General features: G+C 36.9%; 1 pseudogene; it reads right to left on the bottom strand.

Annotated features, from left to right (window-relative positions):
* Positions 1–707: 707 nt before the first annotated feature.
* On the bottom strand, positions 708–20,158 carry LOC149232979 (pseudolaratriene synthase, chloroplastic-like; annotated as a pseudogene).
* Positions 20,159–21,008: the final 850 nt, after the last annotated feature.

Genomic DNA, 21,008 nt, shown 5'->3' with positions numbered 1-21,008 from the left:
GCTAGCGAACCTGCAAACAAACCTACAAACAAACGCGAACTAATGTTAACAAACTAATGTTAACATACCTGTAACATTAATATGAATTCCTCGATCGCCACAGATAATAAACACTGTAAAGCTAAATAAACCTATGGTCCAGCCTCTTCCGCCTCGGGAAGAGGCCAAATAAGAGGGAAACCATGGTCACTTTCGAAAACTTTGGTTATCCTAACAATCGTAAACATCGCGGCATTTGAAAACTTTGGTCACCCTGCCATAATCCGCTTAAATTAACAACATAGCGCTTTGAATTAATGCTATAGCATCGCATATGGATTACTATAGTCCTTGGCCATTGCCAGATGGAAGGGGCTAATTAGACATAATGAGGTAAGAAGACACTCAAATCCTGATACAACCATATACACTATAATTTCACTTAAAATCGATAATTGGAAGCTAGAAATAGATATATACACAAGTGAAATATATCTACACAAGTGACCTGTGAAGGTGCTTTGAAGCCAGAAAGCTAGAAACTAGAAACATAGCTACTTGTACAATTTCGAGTATGTTCATACTCATTTCAACACTAACTATGGTCGATGCACTTAACAGGTTTCGGTTGTCAGGTGGCACATCAACAAACATTAACTGTCGAGAGAGGAGAGCAGAGAAAAGCTAAATTCACCAATTCTCTTTTGCTTGTTCTGGAATACAATATGTTATAAGGGCACAGGTTGAACTAGGGTTCTCATCACCAAATTCTTGGTTTCCTTGTCAGCAACGGTGTATCCATCTCGATATTTGTACATGTAATTCGAAGCTCTGTAGATGTCAAACGCAGGTTTCTTTCAAGTGATAGAGAATGGAATATTACTACCCGGTCCTAGAAGCTCCCAGTTTAATTCTTTCATCATAAAATTGTTCATAGCATTGAAATGATTGAGAGCATCCTCCTCTGTAGTTCTAGGATTGTCCTTCATATAACACGATATGCATGAAGCGTCTTCTCCATGGGCCCTATCAATCTGAATGCAATCCTCAATATTAATTACCATCATGACGTCATTGTAAACTAAAGAGAGTGCGAAAATAATCATATTCAGATGCTAAATGCAGATACCTTGTAGGCGTTCATGTTGTTGAAATCGTAATTTCAACTGCCGCAACAGCTGAACAATTCCACGACATTTAATTAAGAAAACCACCGGTATCTTGTCGCACCACCTTTCGCACAAAGCGGTATTTGTCAGAGGGCCTCCGATCACCCCGACCTGTTGATGCGTATCCAGTGTACATTTGCAAAACCACCCATCTCCAGGAAGGTAAAGTTCGTGTTAAAAGGTCTTCTGGGGAAACTGTGTCAACCGTTGGATTAAATCAATGGGCCTGTTGCACCATGACTTGACGCGAATTAAATTTTTTTTGACCGCCGACTTAGTCAGTAAAACAATGAATGTAATTTAATGTAGTTCGTAGAATGTTTGGTAAAAGGTTTTAATTTTAATAGTTTTTTAAACCACGGAGGTATGGGCAAGTCAACTCTTTATTAATTTTTTTTGGTTTTGGTATATGTTTTTGTATTCATTCGCATATGTATTGTAATGTGTAATGGAATGAAAAAAAGGGTTCGCGGCAGCGAATGAAAAACAGGGGATTCACACCGTAGTGAAAACAGCAAGGGTTGTTCAAAGCATAGGTAATGAAATAATGTGAGGTGTGGTGCTGCACTAAATGTAATGTTTTTTTTGTAATTTCAATATATGAAATGTAAAATGCGCAGCGACGCAAGAAGAAGAAGGTTTTGGAGATTGAAATAAAAAAAATATTGGCTGTGAATGAAATAAGTAGAAACAGATTTTTACAACAGTAAACCTATGTAAGAATTTCTCATTTTACAGCAGTGAATGTAAAAACTTTTAACATAGCAGTGAATGAGAATTTTACACAGCAGTGTAAAATTATTTGTAAAAGAGGTAGGGTAATTTTGTTTTGGTGGAAGTTCTTGGTGAATCCCTATGAGAGAAAGGAAGAAATTTGTATCAAGCAGATTATGAATTAATACAAGTTTATTTTGGTTGAGAAACTCTGCTTTGCTCAGAAATTTTATTTGCTTCCCTGTGTTAAAGATCCTGTGGAGAAAAACAGAGCATTGTCTCTGTGTTCAGTTAATTTTTGTTTGAAATTACTAGAAATTTCCAACATGGTATCAGAGCTTATCGAGGATCTTTGAAGGTGTCAAAGAAGATGAAGGAAGGAGTTTTTTGCTGCAACAACTTCTCCAGCAGAGTGAAGTCTCAGGCAAAAGAATCCAAGGTATTTCTCAAAGTTTTTTGTGTTGCTGTTGAAGACAGTCAGTGTTTTTTTTAATATACAGTCAAGGATTTAGAAACATAGTATAGAATGCAAGGAATGGCTAGCACCAGCACTAGCATGGGTATTTTTAATACTCAACTCCCACAGTTTAATGGGAAAAACTATGGTTATTGGGCAATAACCATGAGAGCCCTGTTTTCTTCTCAATATTTATGGGAATTAGTTGAAGATGGATTTGAAGAACCAGCAGATGAAAATGAGTTTAATATGTTAACTGAGGCAGGGAAAGATCTGTTGAAGAGCAATAGGAAGAAGGATTCAAAAGCCCTTGTATTTTTGTATCAAGCAGTGGATCAGAGTGTGTTTCCAAGGATAACAACAGCAAAGACATCCAAAGAAGCATGGCAAACTCTCAAGACAGCCTATTAAGGCATGGAGAAAGTGAAGACAACAAAACTACAGTTGCTGAGGAAAGATTTTGAGAACCTGTGCATGAAGGAGTCAGACAATATTGACTCATTATTCACACATGTGATTGATCTGGTCACACAAATAAGGACTCATCGAGAAGTTCTTGAAGAAAGGAGGATTTTGGAGAAAATATTGAGGGTCCTACCCTCAAAGTTTTATGTGATTGTCACCACCATAGAAGAGACAAAGGATCTCTCAAACTTTTCAGTTGATGAACTTCATGCATCACTGATAACACATGACCAGAGGTTGAGTAGAAATGTAAACTCATCTCTAGAGCAAGCCTTCAAAACCCAGATGTCCTTTGGAAGAGGAAGAGGTCAAGGCAGAGGAAACAAGAGAGGAAGAGGCAGAAGCCAAAACAGAGGTGGAAGAAATAGTCCAGCAAACACTCAAGGAAGAGGCAACAATCCAAATCAGAACCAAGGCCAAGGCAGCAGCCAACAAAGTGGACAGCATCATGCTCAAGGACAAAGGTATGAAAAATCCAATGTCCAATGTTATTACTGTAAAAAATATGTACATTATGCAAATGAATGTAGGAAGAAACAACATGATATGAATGATAGATCTAATGAAAATATCACTAGAGAAAATATCAGCCAAGATAATGTGCTGTTAGCTTGTAATATGGCTGAAACAAACAGTGAAGATATATGGTTTCTAGATTCTGGTTCCAGTAACCATATGACAGGAAACATAGCCCTGTTTTCCAATTTAGATCAAAATGTGAAATCACAAGTCACACTTGGGATTGATAGTAAAATTTCTGTTATGGGAAAAGGAGAAGTTAAAACATTTACAAAGAAAGGAGAAAGGAAAACCATAGCAGATGTCTATTATGTTCCTGGAATGAGATGTAACCTCTTAAGTATTGGACAACTTGTTCAAAAGGGGTACAATGTTTTCTTTGTGAATGATGTATGCACCATCATGGATAGAGCACCCAGCAAACGATGTATTGCTGAAGTGAAGATGATGAGGAACAGGATGTTCCCTCTCAGAATAAGGGCAGATTTGAAAAAAAAAGAAGTAATTGCAGCAGTTACCCAAGAGGCTTTCCAAAGCGTACCAAAGGATGAAAATTGGTTGTGGCACTTGAGATTTGGACATCTCAACTTTGGAGGACTTAACTTGTTGAGTAGAAAAGGAATAGTAAGAGGATTACCATTGATAGAGAAACCAGATAGCCTTTGTGAAGGTTGTATCTTGGGGAAACAACACAGAGAAAGTTTTCCATTAGGGAAGAGCATAAGGGCAAAGGCACCCTTAGAGATTTTCCACTCAGACTTATGTGGACCGATGCAAACTCCATCACTAGCAGGCAGCCAATATTTTCTAACATTCATTGATGATTTCACCAGAAATACTTGGGCTTATTTTGTGAAGAACAAAAGAAAAGTGTTTGAGAAATTTTGAAATTTCAAAGCACTTGTTGAAAACCAAAGCGGGCTGCATATCAAAGTTCTAAGAACAGACAGAGGAGGTGAGTATATCTCTAAGGAATTCCTACGGTTTTGTAGAGAAAATGGAATTCATAAGCAATTTACAGCTAGGTACACCCTGCAGCAAAATGGAGTTGCTGAAAGGAAGAATAGGAAAATTATGGATATGGCAAGGAGCATGTTGAAGGCAAACCATTTGCCAAATGATTATTGGGCTGAAGCTGTACATTGTGCAGTATATATTTTGAATAGGTGTCCTACAAAAGCAGTGATGAACAAAGTGCCAGAAGAAGCATGGAGTGGGAGAAAGCAAGGATTCACCCACATGAAAGTTTTTGGTTGTGTGGCTTATGCACGCATTCCAAATCAGCTAAGGAAGAAGTTGGACAGAAAAGGGGAGAAATGTATTTTCATTGGTTACAGTGAGGAATCCAAAGCTTACAGGTTGTATATCCCATCTACCAAGAAGTTTTTTGTGAGCAGAGATGTTCAGTTCATTGAGAAGGAAGCTTGGGATGGAAGCATAGAGAAAAAAATTAATGTTAAGAACTGTTTGCCTCATGATGAAGATGATGAGGAGATGGATGAAATACATCCCCAAACAGCAACACCAACACAAGGGCAGCAAGAGACACCCTTGAGGAGAAATGAAAGTGCTTCTCCAAGCACACCACAAGGAGGAAATTCAAGTGCATCTTCAAGCACTTGCACACCAAATGAAAGAGGTAAGAAGTTCAGAAATTTAAGTGACATTTATGATAAAGGTATGAATTCCTTGTTTGCTTTATATTATCATGTTGATGACCCTATTCATTTCGAAGATACAATTAAAGATAAGAAATGGATAGAAGCTATGGATGAGGAGATCAATATCATAGAGAGAAATAAGACATGGGATTTGGTTGAACTAACAAAAGGAAAAGAAATCATTGGAGTCAAATGGGTTTACAAGACCAAGAGCAATGCTGAAGGAAAAATAGAAAGGCACAAGGAAAGACTTGTTGTCAAATGATATAAGCAATAGTATGGGAGATACTATGAGGAAACTTTTGCATCGGTTGCAAGAATGGAAACCGTGAGAGCAGTGTTGTCCATAGTAGCACAAAACAAATGGAAAATTTACCAGATGGATGTGAAATCAGCATTCCTAAATGGAGTGTTAATGGAAGAGGTTTACATTGAACAACCTCCAGGCTATGAAAAGAAAGGCCAAGAACACAAAGTGTGCAAATTGAAGAAAGCTCTTTATGGGCTGAAGCAAGCACCAAGAGCATGGTACAATAGGATAGATTCCTATCTACTGGAAAATGGATTTGACAAATGTGAGGGAGAACCCACCATCTACATCAAAGAAAATGATGGTAAAATTTTAATTGTTGTGTTATATGTTGATGATGTTATTTTTACAGGTAATGATGACTACCTCATTGAAAATTTCAAAGCAGTCATGAAAGAGGAATTTGAAATGACTGACATGGGTTTGTTGAGATACTTCTTAGGAATAAAAGTAGATCAAAATGAAAATGGGATTTTTATCTCACAAGCGAAATATGTTAATGAAGTGTCGGAAAGATTTAACATGCAGGACAGCAACAAGGATTTTGATCCTAGCGTGTACAAGAGCATAGTTGGCAGCCTCATGTATTTAACTGCAACTAGGCCAGATATAATGTTTGTTGTTAGTTTAATTTCCAGATTCATGGAGAGGCCAAAAGAAGCACATTAGCAGGCAGCAAAAAGAATTCTGAGGTATGTTAAAGGTACAAAAAGGTTTGGCATTTTATATACTGTCTCAGAATGTTCAGATTTAGTTGGATACACTGATAGTGATTGGGCTAGAAGTGTAGATGATCGGAAAAGCACTTCTGGTTATGTTTTTCACATGGGTTCAGGAGTCATTTCATGGGCTTCTAAGAAACGGCCTATTGTAGCGTTGTCTACAGCAGAGGTGGAATATGTGGCAGCTACAGCAGAAGCATGTCAAGCAGTTTGGATGAGAAGAATGTTAAGGAGCTTAGGCCAAGAGCAGGCAAAAGGAATGGTGATCTTTTGTGACAATAGCTCAGCTATTGCATTATCCAAGAATTCTGTGTTTCATAAGAGAACGAAACACATTGACACAAGGTTTCATTACATCAGGGAATTGGTGAACAATGAGGAACAGGTTGCGGACATTTTGACAGAGCCATTGGACCAGAAAAGCTTTGAATTTTTGAGGAAGTGTTTGGGTATGACTAATAACCCAGCAGTTGAAATTAAAGGGGAGTGTTGAAATCGTAATTTCAACTGCCACAACAGCTGAACAGTTCCGCGACATTTAATTCAGAAAACCACTGGTATCTTCCCGCAACACCTTTCGCACAAAGCGGTATTTGTCAGAGGCCCTCCGATCACCCCGACTTGTTGACTCGTGTTTAGTGTACGTTTGCAAAACCACCCATCTCCTGGAAGGTAAAGTTCGTGTTAAAAGGGTTTCCAGGGAAATTGTGTCAACCGTTGGATTAAATCAACGGGCCTGCTGCACCATGACTTGACGCGAATTAAATTTTTTTTGACCGCCGACTTAGTCAATAAAACAATGAATATAATTTAATGTAGTTCATAGAATGTTTGGTAAAAGGTTTTAATTTTAATAATTTTTAAACCGCGGAGGTATGGGCAAGTCAATGCTTTATTAAATTTTTTTGGTTTTGGTATATTTTTTGTATTCATTCACATATGTATTGTAATGTGTAATGGAATGAAAAAAAGGGTTCGCAGCAACGAATGAAAAATAGGGGATTCACACTGCAGTGAAAACGACGAGGTTTGTTCAAAGCATAGGTAATGCAAAGTGAAATGCACAGGAGTGCTAATGTGAGGTGCGGTGCTGCAGTAAATGTAATGTTTTTTTTGTAATTTCAATATATGAAATGTAATATGCGCAGCAGCGCAAGAAGAAGAAGTTTTTGGAGATTGAAATAAAAAAAATATTGGCCGTGAATGAAATGAGTAGAAAAAGATTTTTACAGCAGTAAACCTATGTAAGAATTTCTCATTTTACAGCAGTGAATGTAAAAACTTTTAACATAGCAGTGAATGAGAATTTTACACAGCAATGTAAAATTATTTGTAAATGAGGCAGGGTAATTTTGTTTTGGTGGAAGTTCTTGCTGAATCTCTCTGAGAGAGAGGAAGAAATTTGTATCAGGCAAATTATGAATTAATACAAGTTTATTTTGGTTGAGAAACTCTGCTTTGCTCAGAAATTTTATTTGCTTCCCTGTGTTAAAGTTCATGTGGAGAAAAACAAAGCATTGTCTGTGTGTTCAGTTAATTTGTATTTGAAATTACCAGAAATTTCCAACACATGTCACCTCTTAGTCAGCCAATGGAAAAGGCCTAAGTGATGGAATCTAGATGGAATATCAATTTCCTGCAAGGAGATGTCATCGGGAAGTGTTATGTCCATCGTAAGGATGGGAAATATCGCTATATGTAAACCACTGGTAATCTTGTTGTCCTTGAGGTATTCCTCAAACATTGGGATGTAACCACTAGCAATCGATGTTGCTTCTTGCATATGAGCATCAATTATAGCCTCCCACTGCACAGATAGACAGGCAAAGTAAAATTCACCATCCTTCACTAAAGATTGAATAAGGTTAAAGTATAAATTTTCAAAGTCAAAGTGAATGTCAAAGTAAGTGAATTTATGTCGATTGCAGATTCCTAGATTATCTGAAAATCTAACTCTTCCGATGATCTTGAAATTATAACATATTCCCACCCAGATTATGACATATTCCCAAAATCTGCCTATACTTATTTTCCATACCGCTTTTCGAGCATATTCAAGTGTATCCCGGTCCTGTGTGTCACGCCCCTACACCTGCGGTAGTCTTCCAACCGCTTGTAGAAAGGTGCGGCACCACCGAACGCGTTCTTTTCACCAATACTAACATTTGTGGACTATGCCTACTTTCACATTAACATACTTAGCTTGTGTTTCGCAACTAAGTAAAAGAAATTATCCTTTATACTTAATCAAGCCCATACTCATTCATTATCATCATGCAATTAAACCGAGAACAACAATTGCAACAAGTATAAAGGGGAGGGGCAGCTCCCCGTAATATGAGTCTGCCCGACAATATATTATATTAGTTTTTCAATAATACAATCATCAAGTATACTTGGAAAAATTCCAAGTCTATACTTAAATATTTTACAACCAAGGCATAGAACAACCTTTTACAATCATGTGCACCCTTGCACAAAGAGAAGTGCTCACCCGAGCCACTTATACCTCTCTACCAAGTCCTACACAAATCTGCATCCAAACTGAACCCCGGCACGCTTGCCTTCACTTTACCCGGCACAAAAATAACCAAAACCGCACTTAGGTAGAGCGCATGAGCTATGCGCAGCTCCTCTTACCCCTTGCGCAGTTTTCCCCTTCTCCTTTATGCGTAGAAGTGAATGAGAGTTCGTTGTTGAAATGAGCCTCACGCTCCACTAATATATACCATACTTAACGTGGGATTACATGGGGTGTGCAGCCCCATGGCCGACCCCACAACCACTCATAACACATGCCCATATGTATTATTTACAAGTCGGCTTTCATATTTTCTTACATCGCATATAAAGGTGCTCACGTCCAACACTTAGTCGCATTAAGTGTTCTTCGTTTTGTCGCACTTTATGTTGCATTTCCTCCGCACAAGTGTCACACCCGTCGCACATTTTTTCCGCGCGCCCGTGCGCCCGCCTGCGCTCGTGCACGACTCGCCGGTGTCCGTCGCACTTCACTCACGAAGGCCTTACACTGTGTCTCCTCGGTGTCCCGTGCCATTTCACTGACAAGTTGTTACAACAGCATGTAAACACTTTTCATATATGCTGGGAGGCACTCTATAGTGGATGGATCCCATCTGATATTTCAAAGAAACGAAAATGGTATACATTATATATATTATCGAATACTCTTGTAGATTTCATTAAACTTATCAATTGAAACCATTATCACCTCTTAACTGCTACGGTAAAGAGTTCAAGCTTGTCAATTGTGCCGTAGGTGTCGGAGATGTCGTCCAGACAAGTCGCTATTTCACACAATTTTGCGAAACCCAATCTGAATGCAGAATGTTTCGGCTCCATCACAATACAAGAGGCCATAGTGTAATATTCCACAGGGCGATGCCGAGTGAAGCTCATTTCAGATAAACCTGAAGCTTTCCACCATCTACACACAATTGACAGCGCCTTCAGCCAAGCTGGGGAAGATGTCTATTTGTAAAATAGCCCTTACCATGCTAATCTATATTTAAGTAAACAAATTTCATCTTAATTTCGATGTGCCAAAGGATTAAAAAGTCCACGTACGAACCACTAGAGCTAATATTTATATTTGAGGCTGCTAAAAGATTGTAAGCTACAATTTGTTCCTTGTATCTATGTTGATATTAATGCACAATTAACTAGCAATAGTCCAGTAAGTGTTGGGGATTTTTCTGGTAAAATCCCAAAAACACACAAATAAAACTCAACACAGAGGCAATGCTCTGTTTCTCTCTCCACAGGATCTTTAACACAAGGAAGCTAATAAAATTTCTGAGAACAGAGATTTTTCACACCCATAATAAACTTGTATTAATTCATAAAAGGCCTGATACAATTTTCTTCCTCTTTCACTCAGAGGGATTTACCAAAAAAAACTTTCACCAAAACAAAATACTCTGTCTCTCTTTTACAAAATGATTTTTACACTGCTGTGTAAAATCTTCATTCACATTTTACTGCTGTAAAAAGCATTTTACATATACTGTTGTAAAAATAATTTTACATATGCAGTAAAATTTTTCATTACATTCACAAAAAAAATTCTTTGCTCACACCATACAAATCTTCATTCGTTCTTCCCTTTTTTTTGAGCAACCAACAAAACTCAGGTTTTTATATTTCGCACTGCTGTGCGTTCATCTCCTCCTTGCTTCACACGCTATTCAATTCATAACTTATGCACTGTTGTGTGCTCCTCTCTGTTCTCTTTTGCTGCCCCGGGCTCACATATTACAATGGTCAACACCAAAACAAAAACATATTTCATATACGATACATATGTAACCAAATAAAAAAACTTACGTGCTTTTCTTACCCATACCTCCGTAAGTTTAAAAAACAATAAAATTAAAAGTTTCTTCCTAAAACTATGACTAAGCATTAAATGCATTAATTAAAAGCCAACGGTAAAAGTAAGATTAACGTTCTGACAGATTGGAGTGAATCCATATGCGTTGACCTGATCGGACGCAATTCGTACACCAACCTCACACAACTCAAACGACTTTTAATGGTGGGGAATGAGCGGTTTCATGGTTGTACACTGGACGCGTGTCTCGTGCTGATTGTGTCGGAGCCCTCCTTACGGAAACAACCTTTTGCGAATGGTGGTGCGGGGAAGATACCGGTGGTTTTGATGACGCGCAGATGAAATTACAACTTCAACACTCCCCTTTAATTTCAGCTGCTGGGCATTCAGTCATACCCAAACACTTCCTCAAAAATTCAAAGCTTTTCTGATCCAGTGGCTTGGTCAAAATGTCTGCAACCTGTTCCTGAGTCCTGCAATGTTCTAGAACAATTTCTCCATTGCTCACCAATTCTCTGATGTAGTGAAACCTTGTATCAATGTGTTTCGTTCTCTTATGAAACACTGAATTCTTTGACAATGCAATAGCTGAGCTATTGTCACAAAAAATCACTGTTGCTTTTGCCTGCTCTTTGCCTAAGCTCCTCAACATTCTTCTCATCCAAACTGCTTGACATGCTGTTGCTGTAGCTGCCACATATTCAGCCTCTGCTATAGATAATGCTACAATGGACTGCTTCTTAGAAGCCCATGAAATGGCTCCTGAACCCATATGAAAAACATAACCGGAAGTGCTTTTTCGATCATCTACACTTCCAGCCCAATCACTATTAGTGTATCCAATTAAATCTGAACTTTCTGAGACATTATATAAAATTCCAAACATTTTGGTACCTTTGACATACCTCAAAATTCTTTTTGCTGCCTGCCAATGTGCCTCCTTTGGCCTCTCCATGAATCTGGAAATTAAACTAACAGCAAACATAATGTCAGACCTAGTTGCTGTTAAATACATAAGGCTTCCAACAATACTCTTATACAAACTAGGATCAAAATCCTTGCTGCTATCCTCTCTGCTGAGTTTTAATCCCATTACTGTGGGAGTGATCACTGCTTTGCATTCTTACATGTTAAATCTGCCCAACACTTGATTTACATATCTAGCTTGTGAGATAAAAATTCCTTTTTCATTTTGATCTACTTCTATGCCTAAGAAGTATCTCAAGAAACCCATGTCAGTCATTTCAAATTTCTCTTTCATGACTGATTTAAAATTCTCAATGAGCTGATCATCATTTCCTGTGAAAATAACATCATCAACATATAAGACAACAATTAAAATTTTACCATCTTTTTCTTTGATGTAGACGGTGGGTTCTCCTTCACACTTGTCAAATTCATTATCCAATAGATAGGAATCTATCTTGCTGTACCATGCTCTTGGCGCTTGCTTCAGCCCATAAAGATCCTTCTTCAATTTGCACACTTTGTGCTCTTCACCTTTCTTCTCATAGCCTAGAGGTTGTTCAACATAAACCTCTTCCTTTAACACTCCATTTAGGAATGCTGACTTCACGTCCATTTGGTAGACTTTCCATTTGTTTTGTGCTGCTATGGACAGCACTGCTCTCACGGTTTCCATTCTTGCAACCGGTGCGAAAGTCTCCTCATAGTCTCTCCCATATTGTTGCTTGTACCCTTTGACAACCAGCCTTGCCTTGTGTCTTTCTATTTTACCTTCAGCATTGCTCTTGGTCTTGTAAACCCATTTCACTCCAATGACTTCTTTGCCTTTTGGTAGCTCAACCAAATCCCATGTTTTGTTTCTCTCTATGGCATTCATCTCCTCATCCATAGCTTTTATCCATTTCCTATCTTTAATTGCATCCTCGAAATGAATAGGATCATCAACATGACAATACAAGGCAAACAAGGAATTCATTCCTTCATCATAAATGTCACTTAGATTTCTAAACTTCTTACCTCTTTCATTTCGTGTGCAAGTGCTTGAAGATGCACTTGAATTTCCTCCTTGTGGTGTGCTTGGAGAAGCACTTTCATTTATCCTCAATGGTGTCCCTTGCTGTCCTTGTGTTGGCGCTGTTGTTTGGGGATGCATTTCAGCCACCTCCTCATCATTTTCATCATGAAACAAACAATTTTTTACATTCACTGTTTTCTCTATGCTTCCATCCCAAGCTTCCTCCTCAATGAACTGAACATCTCTGCTGACAAAAAACTTCTTGGTGGATGGGATATACAACCTGTAGGCTTTGGATTCCTCACTGTATCTAATGAAAATACATTTCTCCCCTTTGCTGTCCAACTTCCTCCTTAGCTGATCTGGAATGTGTGCATAGGCGACACATCCAAAAACTCTCATGTGGGTGACTCCTTGCCTTCTTCCACTCCATGCTTCTTCCGGCACTTTGTTCAACATTGCTTTTGTAGGAAACCTGTTCAAAATATACACTGCACAATTTACAGCTTCAGCCCAATAATCATTTGGCAAATGCTTTGCCTTCAACATGCTCCTCGCCATATCCATGATGGTACTGTTCTTCCTTTCAGCAACTCCATTTTGCTGTGGGGTGTACCTAGCTGTAAATTGTTTATGAATTCCATTTTCTCTACAAAATCTTAGGAATTCCTTGGAGATATACTCACCTCCTCTATCAGTTCTCAAAACTTTAATGTGCAGCCCGCTTTGGTTTTCCACAAATGCCTTGAAATTTTGGAATTTCTCAAACACCTCACTTTTGTTTTTAAGGAAATATACCCAAGTTTTTCTTGTAAAATCATCAATGAATGTTAGGAAATATTGGTTGCCTGTTAATGATGGAGCTTGCATCGGTCCACATAAATCTGAGTGAATGATCTCTAAGGGTGCCTTTGCCCTTATGCTCTTCCCTGATGGAAAACTTTCTCTGTGTTGTTTTCCCAAAATGCAACCTTCACAAAGGCTGTCCGGTTTCTCTATCAATGGTAATCCTCTTACCATTCCTTTCCTGCTCAACAAGTTTAGACCTCCAAAATTGAGATGTCCAAATCTCAAGTGCCACAACCAATTTTCATCCTTTGGCACACTTTGGAAAGCCTCTTGGGTGACTGTTGCAATTTCTCCTTTGTTTTTCAAATCTGCCCTTATCCTGAGAGGGAACATCCTGTTCCTCGTCATCTTCACTTCAGCAATGCATCTTTTGCTGGGTGCTATATCCATGATGGTGCATACATCATTTTCAAAGAAAACATTGTAACCCTTTTGAACAAGCTGTCCAATACTCAAGAGGTTACATCTCATTCCAGGGACATAGTAGACATCTGCTATGGTTTTCTTCTCACCCTTCTTTGTAAATATTTTTACCTCTCCTTTTCCCATAACAGAAATTTTGCTATCAGTTCCTAGTGTGACTTCTGATTTCATATTTTTATCAAGGGCAAAAAAGAGAGCTATATTTCCTGTCATATGGTTGCTGGAACCTGAGTCTAAAAACCATATGTCCTCACTGTTTGTTTCAGCCATGTTACAAGCTATCAACACATTATCTTGACTGCTGTTTTCTCTAGTGACATTTGCATTTTGTCTATTACTCATATCATGCTGCTTCTTCCTACATTCACTGGCATAATGCCCATATTTTTTACAATAATAGCATTGGACATTGGATTTTTCATACCTTTGTCCTTGAGCATGATGTTGTCCTCTTTGTTGGCTACTGCCTTGGCCTTGGTTCTGATTTGGATTGCTGCCTCTTCCTTGAGCATTTGCTGGGCTGTTCCTTCCACCTTTGTTTTGGCTTCTGCCTCTTCCTCTCTTGTTTCCTCTGCCTTGACCTCTTCCTCTTCCAAAAGACATCTGGGTCTTGAAGGCTTGCTCTAGAGATGAGTTTTCATTCGTACTCAACCTCTGCTCATGTGTTATCAGTGATGCATGTAGCTCATCAACTAAAAAGTTTGAGAGATCCTTTGTCTCTTCAATGGTGGTGACAATCGCATCAAACTTTGAGGGTAAGACCCTCAATATTTTCTCCACAATCCTCCTTTCTTCAAGGGTTTCTCCATGAATCCTTATCTGTGTGACCAGACCAATTACATGTGTGAAAAATGAGTCAATGGTGTCTGACTCCTTCATGCTCAGATTCTCAAAATCCTTCCTCAGCATTTGTAGTTTTACTGTCTTCACTCTCTCCATGCCTTGATAGGCTGTCTTGAGAGTTTGCCATGCTTCATTAGATGTCTTAGCTGCTGCTATCCTTGGAAATACACTCTGGTCCACTGCTTGATACAACAATACAATGGCTTTTGCATCCTTCTTCCTATTGCTCTTCAGCAGATCTGTGTCTGCCTGAGTTAAGTTGTTAAATTGATTTTCATCTGCTGGTTCTGCAAACCCAGATTCAACTAATTCCCATAAATCTTGAGAGATAAATAAAGCTCTCATGGTTATTGACCAGTAGTCATAGTTCTTCCCATTAAACTGTGGGAGCTGGGTGTTAAACATACCCATACTAGTGCTGGTGCTAGCCATTCCTTGCATCCTCAACTATGCTTCAATTTCTTGACTGTGTATCTTAAAACACTGACTGCTTCACAGTAACAAAAAGAAAACTTTGAGGAATACCTAAATCTTTTGCCTAAGACTTCACTTTGCTGGAGAAGATTTACTGGTGCAACAAAAGACTCCTCCCTTCAGCTTCTTGAACACCTTCAAAGAGCCTAAGCCTGCTCTCATACCACTGTTAGGGATTTTTATGGTAAAATCCCAAAAACACACAAATAAAACTCAACACAGAGGCAATGCTCTGTTTCTCTTTCCATAGGATCTTTAACACAAGGAAGCTAGTAAAATTTCTGAGAACAGAGATTTTTCACACCCATAATAAACTTGTATTAATTCATAAAAGGCCTCATACAATTTTCTTCATTTTTCACTTAGAGGGATTTACCAAAAAAAACTTTCACCAAAACAAAATACTCTGTCTCTCTTTTACAAAATGATTTTTACACTGGTGTGTAAAATCTTCATTCACATTTTACTGCTGTAAAAATCATTTTACATATACTGCTGTAAAAATAATTTTACATATGCAGTAAAATTTTTCATTACATTCACAAAAAAAATTCTTTGCTCACACCATACAAATCTTCATTCGTTCTTCCCTTTTTTTTGAGCAACCAACAAAACTCAGGTTTTTATATTTCGCACTGCTGTGCATTCATCTCCTTGCTTCACACGCTGTTCAATTCATAACTTATGCACTGTTGTGCACTCCTCTCTGTTCTCTTTTGCTGCCCCGGGCTCACATATTACAATGGTCAACACCAAAACAAAAACATATTTCATATACCATACATATGCAACCAAATAAAAAAACTTACGTGCTTTTCTTAGCCATACCTCCGTAAGTTTAAAAAACAATAAAATTAAAAGTTTCTTCCTAAAACTATGACTAAGCATTAAATGCATTAATTAAAAGCCAGCGGTAAAAGTAAGATTAACGGTCTGACAGATTGGAGTGAATCCATATGCGTTGACCTGATCGCACACAATTCGCACACCAACCTCACACAACTCAAACTGATCGGACACAATTCGCACACCAACCTCACACAACTCAAATGACTTTTAATGGCTAGGGAATAAGCGGTTTCATGGTTGTACACTTGACGCGTGTCTCGTGCCGATTGTGTCGGAACCCTCCTTACGGAAACAACCTTTTGCGAATGGTGGTGCGGGGAAGATACCGGTGGTTTTGATGACGCGCAGATGAAATTACAACTTCAACAGTAAGTAGCCATTTTTTTTTTCTTTATCTTTTTTTGGTGGATTTTTTTACCTTTATTTTATTTTGGGATCGCCTTTGGAAATGTGTTTTTTTTGGGGATCGATTTTGGAAATGTTTTTAAATATGATGAATATAGCAAAGTAATAGGAGCAAGTTATTCATTTCTTTTTTATTAATTAAATTTGATGGACAGGACAAGTTACCAACTTTCTTCTTGTTTGTCTGACTTAGAAATATTAAGAAAATCTGCCATCAAATCAAGTTCAGCTCCAATAATATAGTGCTACTAAATTTTGATGGCATATTCTAAAAATAATTTGGTGGACAGAAACTAAGTTAATTGTTTAACTTTATTTACATTACAAAATATTCCTGAAATCTATAATAAATATAAAAATGATAATTTCTCACCTTAAAAAAAATCCAATCACAATGTTAAAGTCCAATCACATTGTTATTACCTTGAAAGGCGTTGGAACTCTATATGTTGTAAGGAGTTCAAAATATTGAATTCCAATTTTGCAAGTTCCAGAAGTTTCTCTCTGGGCATCCTGCAAAGTAAGGAAAAAAAAAGACAAGACAGAATATCTATTTCCATAACGTCACAAATGCACAAAATAGTAGTTAAAAACTATGGACCAATGGGTGTACTCATATATACTCCAAGGACTATCTGTGTCCTGTCCATGTATCTCGATGTAAATTCAACCACAAAAATCAAAATGTAAAGCCATTAAATATCAGAGATTGAAACAAATATAGCATTACGAATAAATCAATAAAAGCCTCACCTCTTGGGAAAGACTCGACGGTTGAATCTTTTGTAATATCTCTTTTAAATATCTCATGGCAAAGGTTTCAGCCTCTTCCATAACCTTTTCGCCAGGAAAGGCAAGGAGGGAAGCCCGAAAGAGATTAAGTACGCTCCTGATCTCTCCATCTGTTTGAATAGAAGAACAAACAAACTGTCCATTTTGGCCTTTGAAGTGTTCGAACGCATCTGATGATGTATATTTATCAATCACAGTTCAGCAAAAGTAATTCATTCTAACTTATAATTAATGAAATGTGGACACATATCTAACCTGAAGAAACATTATATCCGTGCAGTCGCAGAGTTCGAAAGGCCAGTGACGTTGAATTGAGATCAGGGATGAGACTGTCTCTACTACATCCAATTCCTTTTTCGTTCCAATAACTGTACGCCAAAATGATATCTTGTTATAATTAAAGTATATTCATTACATATTTATCTGATAAGCTTCTGAAAAGACTCAGCAAAGACAACTCAGGGCGGAAACAGTGAGTTATGTGTCCATGGTAGATTTTAGAAATATTTTAAAATTCTATACTCAACTAGCAAGTTAAATAACTAATTTAGTTAATTAGTGGCATAAAATATGACTTATATAATGATTATTGTAAATTTAATAATATTTATCAAATTTATTTGATAAATATGAAAAAATAGAATTGTTAGTTTTTTGGAAGTTTTTCCAGTTTAATTTATCTAAAATACAGGGAGAATTTCTTAAACTCACAAGTTTGATGGGCAACTCCTACACAATGGAAGTACCTTTGGGGTTTTCAAGGTGCTAAATCCATATATATAATATATATAAGGAGAGTCTTCAGTTAGAAATCATATAGAAGAAAATGTGATTTCTAAAGAAAAAACTCTTCTTAATGTAATATGAAACACAAACTTGAATTCATAAATTACTACTCCATATAAATAATCAAAAAACAAATTTAAACCACAAAAATGAAAATTTCACCTGAAATTTTTCTACTAAAAACAACTCAAAAAAATATAAACAAAATCTATAATCAAATTAAATTCGAATCATAAACACTAACCTGTAAACATAATCAAGCGAAACTTGTATCTCATTTTGAAATGTCTATCGATTCCTAAACGTTCAATGGTATCCATCAAAGGCGTTGAAAGATATCCATGGAACATATACGAGGCTCTGCAACTTACAATGCATACTTAGTCATATTTGTGATTCAAAGTAATATAAAATTAAGTTCATATTAATCTTAGATTTTTTAAGGAGATATGAATGAAAATAATAGTTTACGTTTATTTTAAATGGAAAGGTATCATGATAATAATAGACACTGATTTGCGGATTGCATGCAATCGTGAACCTGCGAGACATTTTGAATCTTCAGTGAGCACTAAAGCAATAGTAGTGGAAGCGGGCGAGCTTAAGAAAGATCCAAAGGCCATAGTTCCGTTCCAGTCAGTATTCATCATGTGATCTCGCATTCTTTCCAACGAAAACAACGCTGGCATGGCAACTCTGTTCATTGAAACAGTGTACAGGATCGCATCAGTATCGTTTTCAAATTGTTGAATGAATAGTTTTGAATGATACAAATGTGTAAAACTTGAGGTCTTACCTAGCAAAAGTTGCTTCCCGCTTCCTCCACAGTGATCGGAGGCAAGGTAGCTCATATGGGAGGCTCAGCTGAAGCGATTTCGCTTCTCTGAGCAACTCAGCAAAGATGATCCCGAACTCAGCTGGCACGCTTTCATACTGTATTTGTTCTATTGCTCTTGTAATGAAATCAAGACCTGTCGAAGATGCACGTCATTGATCTAAAAACTCAAGAGATTCACCCAAAAAAAACCTAACAGAAAGCAAAGAATGTAAACAGTATTTCAGCTTCAAAGATGGAAAATCTGAATTCTAACAGAAAGCAAAGAATGTAAACAGTGTTTCAGTTTCAAAGATGTAAAATCTGAATTTATGTCGATGGCAAATTTTCTAGATATTTAGTACTTTTCCATGTTTAACAGATTAAATTCAGATGACAAATTTTCTAAATATTTAGTACTTTTTCCATGTTTATCAAATTTCAGATGACAACTTTTCTAAATATTTAGTACTTTTTCCATGTTTATCAGATTTCATATTGTTATTAAAAAATTTAATAGACATTGATGTAGAAAAGTAAAACTAAAATCAAAATAGATATATCTAACATATACTCAGAGATCCTATTTCTTTAAGTGAAATAAAGATACAGTGATAATATAATATAAACATATACTAAATATGGCAGCAAGATATGGCAACAATATTATAAACATATACTAAATATGGAAGGAAGATATGGCAACAATATATATAAGGTAGAAACAATGAAAATGGGACCTTGATGTATTTGTTCTTGTCCCATTTTCCACGTAGCGAGAGTAACGACACAAGCTAGAGTGTTGAGGAGTCGATCAAAGAGTGGAAGGTGTGACTGCGATCCCCATGAACCATCATGCAGTTGATTCAGCAAAAGCCAATCGACTGTTCGTGGGATCTGAGGGTGAGAAGAACCCTCAATCGCTGTCACCCTTGCAGATGGACTGATTAATTGTGCGCCATCTCCCATCGAAATTGAATGAAACATCTCCTTAACTTCCCCAATGAGTTTCTCAGCACGTTCACTGTAGGAAGGTTGCTGACCAAAAATATACAAATCTCTGGTGAGTAAAGAATTCCTGTCATTTTTATGTTAGATTACATGAATATCTTGGAAGTCGATGGTCCGGAAAAGGGTAAAACAATGGTATATAATTGATCTTTTCTGATAGTTAGATTTCGAAATATTCTTTAGATTCCCAAATATTTTCTAAATCTATAATAAACATATATTTAAACCAGAAAAAACCTAACCCTACGAATGCAATATGAATATTCAATTCAATTATTGAAGTTCATTACTCCATGATAAGCGGTTGACAGGGATTATATGAAGTCATCGTCCCACAGGTTGGGATGAAAAACGCCTCTGCGTCTTTCTACACCATCGTCATCAGATGCTGCTTCAGTCGTCGTCGCCATGTTTATGATGGCAGGTGGCCTTCGGATTTGGAGAGCACATCTACCTCTCGTCCCAACTTTCTTGGGACGATATTTCGATGAATTCGAGTGTATGGATCGGAGTTGAGAGCAAATAATAGGCATTTTCTTGGACAAAATGGAACACTGATTGACAGAAGTGACACCCGACATTTCGTGAAGTTCAAAGACAGCCTTGAAAACTGAGTTGGTAGTGCAATGCACTCTTCACCCTCTCTGGTGATCGTCACATGTACATCTCTGCTTCTTAAATAGCTGTGCGACGATTCCAGGAATAAAATACAAAAGTAGGAAGGATTTTAGAGGACTAATTTAATTGTCTTCACTTTCTACATTCTCCAATGTTTCGTTTTGATCGATAATCCCAAAAACTAAAGTGGAATCCCACATTCCACAATTTTTTTAGAGCCTAAAAAGCATTTTAGAGGACTATTTAATTGTCTTCACTTTTTACAGTAGGAAAGAAAGAAAATCACTGGATTAAAAAGCAAAAGTCTCCCCATGCGGCACCAATGTGGCAAAATAATTTTTAAAATCTAAAAAGGAATTTCAATTTTCACAAGTTGAGAACTATTTTAATGCTCTTCACTATCTATGTTAGGAAAGAAATCCATTAGACTAAAAAAGAAGAATTCCATTAGACTAGAAAAGTTAGTAAAAATGATAAAAATGATTAGTAAAAATATATTAATTAATTGAATTCCTTTTAATTAATTTCTTATATATTTGATTAGTAAAAACCCTTTTTAAACCTTATAAGTAATAATATATTTACCTAATTACATAGTTAATAATTTGTATCGAATAAATAGTGATTAATTAACGAATATTAATTATTAAATTTATTATGAAATTGTGAATTTTACCATTGGACCATTAGACTTAAATAATAAATAAGAAAATATTATTGATAAATATATGATATACCAATAGTATTAGTTAGTTTGAGTTAGTTTCTTTTTATAGATATACAATTATTAATAAACTTGTTCTTTAACAATCC

This window comes from Pinus tabuliformis, chromosome J, assembly GCF_031772625.1.
Source record: "Pinus tabuliformis cultivar Carrire ecotype Pingquan chromosome J, CPIR1, whole genome shotgun sequence".
In the NCBI taxonomy this organism is placed as follows: Eukaryota; Viridiplantae; Streptophyta; class Pinopsida; order Pinales; family Pinaceae; genus Pinus; species Pinus tabuliformis.
The sequence above is the reverse complement of the archived record's forward strand: the minus strand, read 5'-3'. Positions and strand labels throughout refer to the sequence as shown.